Raw genomic sequence first — 8,456 nt, forward strand, 5'->3', positions numbered from 1 at the left:
TTAATTTTCTTCAATTATATAATATATATATTATTAATTTTGTATTTAATTTTTATTTTAAAATGTAAATTTTTTTTTAAAAATTTTTATTTTAAATTTTTTGTAATTTACTGGTTAGGATATTTGGTTTTAAAATTTAAGTTAAAAATTTGTAATTTTTTGAAAATTTGTGTTTAAAATTCGTTCTTTTATTTAGATTTATTAAGGTTAAGTCAAATAATTTAGGTTGTCAGAGTTAACTTTGTTTAGCAATTAGATTATTTTAGGTAAATTAAATTTTGTAGTTTAAAGTAATATTTTTTTACCAATTATGTTCATTAGATTACTCAAGTTAAATGACTTTTTGAATTAGTTTTACCTAATGAATTTAATAAGTTGTCTTTTTTTATTAGTATTGTTATTTTCTTTAAGATCCATTGGAGTTTACTTTTTTCGTAGTTTCTGTAGTTATATTTCATGGATTGTTCATCCAGTGCTCACGTTAGTTCTCTATCTCTGAATATAATGAATTATTTAAGTTTTATGTCGAGCTTATTTTTCCTAGCATAGAGTTTTAGGATAGAAGTGAGAGAAAGTTGCCTAGTGGCACCTTCTCGAAACTCTTGTTTGCTGAAAAATTGTGGAGTAATAAGGAATTGCGCACTAGAACGGCTAAGAATTGATGTTTGCTTAAATGTGTGCTTGTTTGAATTAATGCTTCCAACTATTTCCTATGTGAAAATTTGATAAAATTTTTTAGTTGAGGTATTTGAATTAAGAAAAATTTTGCCGAATTTTCTTTAAAACCCTTGTTTGGTTTGTAAAAAAAAAATAAATATTAAATTTGGAGGAGGCTTCTAATTATATATGAAACTTTGTCAAAATTTTTAAAAAATTTAAATATAATTGAATGACAAAATTAAAAACAAAAGGCTTTTTGACAATGAATGAATAATAATCATGAAATACAAAAACAAAAGATATGACAAAAAATCTAAATTTAATTTGTTTTATCTATAAATTGTTAAAATCTCTTTCTTTGCAGACATAGCACAGCAAAAATGAAAGACATTGAAAATTTTAAATCAGATGTGAAGTTCATATATTAGTTCAAATTTGATTTAAACTACTAAAGATAAGAAGCCTAATTAGAATCAAATTTGTAATTAGTTTTGATATGTTTCATAATGTAGCTCTTTCTACTTGACTTCTAGTATTTTAAGTAGTTTTTAAATCTGAACTAATTTCAACTAACTTTGTGATGCACGGAAACTTGTCTCTCAACAAATTTTCCTTCGACAAGTATACCGAATTGTCGTCAAGTAAAAACTCACAATAGAGTGAGGTCGAATCCCACAGGGATTGATTGGTCAAGCAACTTTAATCAGAGGAATGTTCTAGTTGAGCTAAGCAGAAATTGAGTTGAGATTTGCAAAAAAGTAAATGGCGGGAAAGTAAATAACAGAAAATGTAATTGCTGGAAGTAAATGGCAGAATGTAGATGACAGAAAGTAAATTGTAGAATCTTAAACGGGGGTTGGAGAAATGAGCATAAAAGTAAATGGCAGAAAGTAAAGAGAATGGGTAAGATCAGAAATGGGGATTCATTGGGCTCAGGAGATGTTGTATTCTCCGGATCAAGTTCATTCTCATCTCTTCCTCAATCAATACATTCATTGATCTCCTTGGCAATCTCAAGTGATTGGATTCCAATTCCTTGGTAATTCAATCTCTCAAATCTTGATCAATAGCCAATTCCTTGGTCTAATTGCTCATGAGAAGAGATGAAGTATGGTCACTGATTATACCACATGTATTCCCAAATCAAAGTATTGGTAGGATTATATGTCACTATATCCATCCAAACCCCAATTTGGTCCAACATGAGAAAGCATTTCTAGCATGATCTCTTCATTCCTCTTCCAAGGTTCTGAAGAGATCCAAGTATGAATAGCTTCTTTTCCAAGACAACTACCCAATTGGATGAAGATTGAAAGCCTTCTAGTAAAATCAAGAGAAAATAAAGAAGAAGAATAATGAAAACTATTATTGATCCATCAAATTACAACAGATCTCCCTAACCCAATGAAAAAGGGGTTTAGTTGTTCATAGCTCTGGAAATGGAAGAAGATAAAGAAGAATGCATTATCCAATTAACTAGAAATTACAGAGAAAGTAAAATATACAGAGTGTAGTTCTCCCAAAATGCCCCTAAAGCCCCTACTAGTTCAAAACTACTCCTATATATACTACTCTTTTGATCTTCTAGTTGGCTCTTCAAGTCTTGGATATGGGCCTTCGATCTTGAGTTGAAGCAGTTACAATCTTCAGTGGGCTCAGCTTTGCTTGCAGAAAAAGTGTGAGTTAGCCATGGACGTTAGTTAGGACGTTAGTGGTGTTAATGTTAACTGAAAATGTGTCGAGAACGTTAGTGACAATCACCTTTTTCACTAACGTTCCAAACCAAAAACGATCCATGTTAACTTCAACGTTAGTGGCACTAACGTGACCACTAATGTTGCCTCTTGGTCCTTCACAAACATTATTGGCATTCACCTTTTCCAATAATGTTGCTAATTACCTCTTTTCCCCGCGTTAGAGTTCACGTTAGTATAACTAACGTGACCCTTAACGTGGGCATGCCTAAGCTTCGAGAGAGTTAGTGACACTTACCTTTGTCACTAATGCTCCAAACACCCCTCCTTCCCACGTTAGAGTTCACGTTAATTAGATTAACGTGGCCACTAACGTAGTGGTAATTGCCATCTCCAACGTTAGTGACAAAGGTGAGTGTCACTAACGTTGGCCTATCACTCCTTGCTCCACGTTACCCTTCACGTTAGTGGTCTTAACGTGACCACTAACGTGGGCAATGTTGGCCTAGTCTAACGTTAGTGACAAAGATGAGTGTCACTAACATTGGCAATTTCTTCCTCCTCCCACGTTAGAGTTCACGTTAATTAGATTAACGTGGCTTTTAACGTGGCTTATGTATGGCCTTTTGGAACGTTAGTGGTGTTCACTTTTACCACTAACGTTGGAGCTCCTCTTTTCTTTCCACGTTAGCTCCCACGTTAATGTAACTAACGTGGCAATTAACGTGGGCTATGATGGCTTTCAAAGGCGTTATTGGCGATCACTTTTCTCATTAACGCCACAAGCTTATGGCCATTCCACGTTAGTGGTCACGTTAATTAGACTAACGTGGCTACTAACGTGGCTCTTCCTTGCTTCCTTTGTCCTGAAATCAAGCAAATAAAGTGCATCAAAGCTCTATTCCAAGTCATGAGATCATGCATTATCCAATTTGTCATTCAATTCATGCATAATTCTCATGAAATCATGTAAAGTTCACAATGTTTGCTTGAATCAAGATGTAAGTGTATTTCTACTCAAAACTTGCTTATTTACTAAGAAAATGCATGAAACTACCCGAAAACAGTAAAGAAAAGGTCAGTGAAACTGGCCAAAATGCCCTGGCATCACAACGCTAAACTTAAAGCTTGCTTGTCCCTAAGCAAGTACTGAAACATCAGAATGATAAATGAAAGAACGAGAGAAACAAGTTCTTATTATAGAAGTAAAGCTCTTGGTTTATGGGGTTTCATGCATAGCAATTTAGGTTCATTCCTTTACTGGTTTCCAGGTCCTTATCATGCTCTTGAATACTTGCTTGATTGCATCCTATGAGATCCTTATTCTTTGATCCTCCCTTTTTTTCTCAGGGTTTATTGCATCCTTAGGCTAAGTGCTCTGTGAAGGGGCAACTCTTTAACGTAAGCTTTCAGCCAACACTCCCGAACTAGTTGGTTCAAGGTGCTAGGTGTTGAAACACCCCTAAGGACTTACTCCCTCAAGTCTCTATCCCCCATACATGCACACCACAGGCACATGGTTTGTTATTTTCTTTCTTTGAGGCCTTGGTGTCCAGCACCTCTTTGGGTTACTAAATGTTCTGTAGCAAAAGTTGCTCTTGATAGTGGACTTTCAACTGATAATCCCGGGTTAGTTAACCCAAGTTACCAAGTGATAAGGCACCACTGAGAGTTTAGTCATCCAAGCATATCCTTTGCACAGGAGCACCATAGACATATGCCTCAGTATTCAAACCCTTGGTGCCTAGCCTTATTTCTTATTATTTTTCTTTCTTTTTCAAACTCTTATTGTTCTTTCTCTTTTTCTTATTAGGATCTTGTTGTTTGGCTAGTCTCATAGGATGTGTTTCAAGCATGTAATTCAATACACATGAGTGCCCTCATACCTTATAGGTAATCCAACTTAGCTAATCTATTATCCCACCACAAACCTTGAGGACTTATTTCACCATATGAACCCTACTCTAGTTTCTTTCATAACATTCTCTTTTATTGAATTCAAAGGGCAAGCATACAAGTAAGTAGGATGAAAATAAAAACAGGTAACTTGGACCAGCACACATGTGTCAGAAGCAAAGAAAAAAAAACAAACATTAAATTCTAATGACTTAAACTAAAGAGTAACTATTAATCAGGGGCATATTCAGACTTCCAATTTGAGCATTTCCAAGCATATGGAATCAAGTAACAATACAACCTTTTGGTGGTGACTTCTAGCTATCCCTTTGTTGTCATCATCCATAGCTTTTGCATCCTTCTTCGCCTCCTTGGATGATGGTGCACTATTTTCCAGAGGATTGATTGAATTCCTGCAAAGTTATTGGAAGTTGTTTGTTCCCAAAGCACTTGAGAAATAGTTAACATGCATGTATGCTTGTGAATTTCTGAACTTAATTTGGTGTGTGAACACCAAACATAGTTCCTTGCCTAATGCAACAGATTGAATACATGCAGAGAAACTCATGTGCTTTTATTAATAAAACGACTATGAACTAGAAACTAAACTATTGTTAAGTGGTTTCCCTGATTGGTTGGGGCTAGCAACTTGCCATTGAAGAGGTGTAGTGTGATTCTAACTGAAATCTTTGGTGGGACACCAAACTTAGAATTACACATTCACTCTTGGATTGTTTTGGTGTGCAACACCAAACTTAGCTCCTCACAATACAGGGAAAACTACTTGTAACTTTTATTGAAATGATCATGAAAATGAAACTACCTTAGGTTGGGTTGCCTCCCAATGAAGCGCTCTTTAAGCGTCGCTAGCTCGATGATTTCTCCATTAGTTGAGATGATATTTCATTTTGGGGTTTTCTCCCATGTTGCCCATGTAGTGTTTGAGCCTTTATCCGTTCACAGTGAAAGTCCTCTTTGAACTTTCCTCCATGATTTCTATGTGTCCATATGGCGAGACCTTTGTGACAAGAAAGGGTCCTGACCACCTTGATTTGAGTTTCCCAGGGAAAAGTCTCAATTTGGAGTTGTAGAGGAGCACCTGCTGTCCTTTTTCGAAGCTCCTGGGTGTCAGATTGAGGTCGTGTCTTCTCTTCGCCTTTTCTTTATAGATCTTGGCATTTTCATAGGCTGGAGATCTAAACTCCTCCATTTCTGCAGCTGCAAGACCCTTTTTTCACCAGCAGTAATGCTATCAAAATATAGTAGCTTGAGAGCCCAGAGGGCTTTGTGTTCCAGCTCCAATGGTAAATGACAGGCCTTTCCATACACCAGTTGATACGGGGACATCCCAATTGGTGTTTTAAATGCTGTATGCCTAAAGAGCATCATCTAGCTTCTTCGACCAGTCCTTTCTTGATGCTCCTACAGTCTTCTCTAGAATCCTTTTTAATTCTCTGTTAGATATCTCGGTTTGCTCACTTGTTTGGGGATGGTAGGGCATGGCAACCTTGTGTTTTACCCCATATCGTAGGAGAAGAGCTTCTAGTGGTCTGTTACAAAAATGGCTCTCTCCATCACTGATGAGGGCTCGTGGGACTCCGAACTGGCTAAAGATATTCTTTCTGAAGAAGTTCATGACCACCTTGTTATCATTTTTTGGGGTTGCAATAGCCTCTACCCACTTGGAAACGTAATCCACTACTACCAAGATATACTTGTTTGAATATGAGGTTGGGAATGGTCCCATGAAATTGATTCCCCACACATCAAACAGTTCCAGCTCTAAGATGAAATTCTGTGGCATCTCATTTCTTTTAGGTAGGTTTCCAGATCTTTGGCAGTCATTGCAGTTCTTTACTACTTCTTTGGCATCCTTGAAAAGGGTGGGCCAAAAGAATCCACTTTGTAACACCTTGGCTGCAGTTCTTTCCCCTCCAAAGTGGCCTCCATAGCATGAGCCATGGCAGTTCCATAGGACCTCTCGTCCCTCTTCTTCTGAAACACATCTTCTCAAGATTCCATCTGAACACTTCTTGAAGAGATATGGCTCATCCCAGACAAAATATTTAGCGTCATTGATGAGTTTTCTTTTTTGATATTTGTTGATCTCTGGCGGCAAAGCCCCAGTTGCCTTAAAATTGGCAATGTCTGCAAACCAGGGTGCTTTGTGAACCGTCATTAACTGCTCATCTGGGAAGAACTCATTTACACTTGTATCATGTGTTCCACCTTTATCATGAGGGATTCTGGATAGGTGATCTGCTACCTTGTTCTCTACTCCTTTCTTGTCTCTAATCTCAATATTGAATTCCTGCAACAACAAGATCCATCTTATCAGTCTTGGTTTTGATTCCTGCTTGGCAAACAAATATTTAAGTGCTGTGTGATCTGTGAAAACAATTACTTTGGCACCAATGAGGTATGATCTAAACTTGTCAAATGCAAAAACTATTGCCAGCAACTCCTTTTCAGTAGTGGTATAGTTTCTTTGAGTGTCATTGAGGACTTTGCTGGTATAGTATATCACATGGACCAAATTATCTTTCCTCTGTCCTAACACTACCCCAACTGCAAAATCAGATGCATCACACATCAATTCAAATGGTAAGTTCCAATCAGGTGGGGAAATGATAGGGGCGGAGGACAGCCTCTTTTTCAAGTTTTTGAATGCTAGCATGTACTTTTCATCAAAGATAAATGGTGTATCAGATACAAGGAGATTGCTTAAGGGCTTGGCTATCTTTGAAAAATCTTTAATAAACCTTCTGTAAAAGCCAGCATGCCCTAAAAAGCTTCTAATTGCCTTGACATCACTTGGTGGGGGTAATTTTTCAATGTGTTCCACCTTAGCTCCGTCTACCTCAATGCCTTGGTTAGAAACCTTATGGCCAAGGACTATTCCTCCTGTCACCATAAAGTGACATTTTTCCCAGTTCAAAACCAGATTGGTCTCTTGACATCTTTTTAATACCAAGGCAAGGTGATTTAGGCAATTAGGAAAGGAATCCCCGAATACTGAAAAGTCATCCATAAAGACTTCAATGAATTTCTCTATCATATTTGAGAAGATAGAAAGCATGCAGCGTTGGAAAGTTGCAGGTGCATTACATAGCCCAAATGGCATGCACCTGTAGGCAAACACTCCATATGGACAAGTGAATGAGGTTTTTTCTTGGTCTCTTGGATCAACCACTATTTAATTTTATCCTGAATAACTATTGAGAAAACAATAATATGCGTGTCCTACAAGTCTTTCCAGCATCTGATCCATGAATAGAAGGGGAAAATGATCTTTTCTTGTAGCTTCATTGAGTTTTCTATAGTCTATGCACATCCTCCATCCTGTGACGGTTCTTGTAGAGATGAGTTCGTTCTTCTCATTGGGGACTACAGTGATTCCCCCTTTCTTGGGGACCACTTGGACGGGGCTGACCCATGGGCTATCCGAAATTGGGTAGATTACCCCTCCTTGCCACAACTTCATGACTTCCTTTTGTACCACTTCTTTCATGACTGGATTTAGCCTCCTTTGGGGTTGGATGGAGGGTTTGGCATCATCTTCCAACAGTATCTTATGCATGCATATGGCCAAACTGATTCTCTTCAGGTCAGCGAGGGTCCATCCAATGACATCCTTATGCTTTTGTAATACTTGGAGTAGTTCCTCCTCTTGTTCTTGGCTGAGGGCTGAGTTTATGATCACTGGGTAACTTTCATTCTCTCCTAAATATGCATATTTGAGAATGGGCGACAGTGCTTTGAGTTCAAGTTTGGGTGCTTCTTTTATTTCATTCTCCTCTTCTAGTGTGCCCTGAACATGAACCTCCGCTGTTGCAGCCTCTTTGCTTAATGCTGATTCCTCTTCTGTTAACCCCTAAAGTTCTTCTTCTTCAAAAGTCTCTTGTACTGCATCTTCCAATGAATCCACCCTCATACATTCTCCCAATAGTTCTTGTGGGTAACTCATGGCCTTGAACACATTGAATATCATCTTCTCATTGTGTAGTCTCAGGGTAAGTTCACCTTTTTGGACATCAATGATAGCTCCAACAGTGGCTAAGAATGGTCTTCTCAGGATGATAGAAGCCTTGACTCCTTCCTTCATATTGAACACTACAAAGTCTGCTGGGAAGATAAAGTCTCCTACCTTCACTAGCAAGTCTTCTACTATGCTGTGAGGAAACTTGAATGATCGGTCTGCCAGTT

The sequence above is a fragment of the Arachis ipaensis genome, chromosome B01, assembly GCF_000816755.2.
Source record: "Arachis ipaensis cultivar K30076 chromosome B01, Araip1.1, whole genome shotgun sequence".
Classification (NCBI taxonomy): domain Eukaryota; kingdom Viridiplantae; phylum Streptophyta; class Magnoliopsida; order Fabales; family Fabaceae; genus Arachis; species Arachis ipaensis.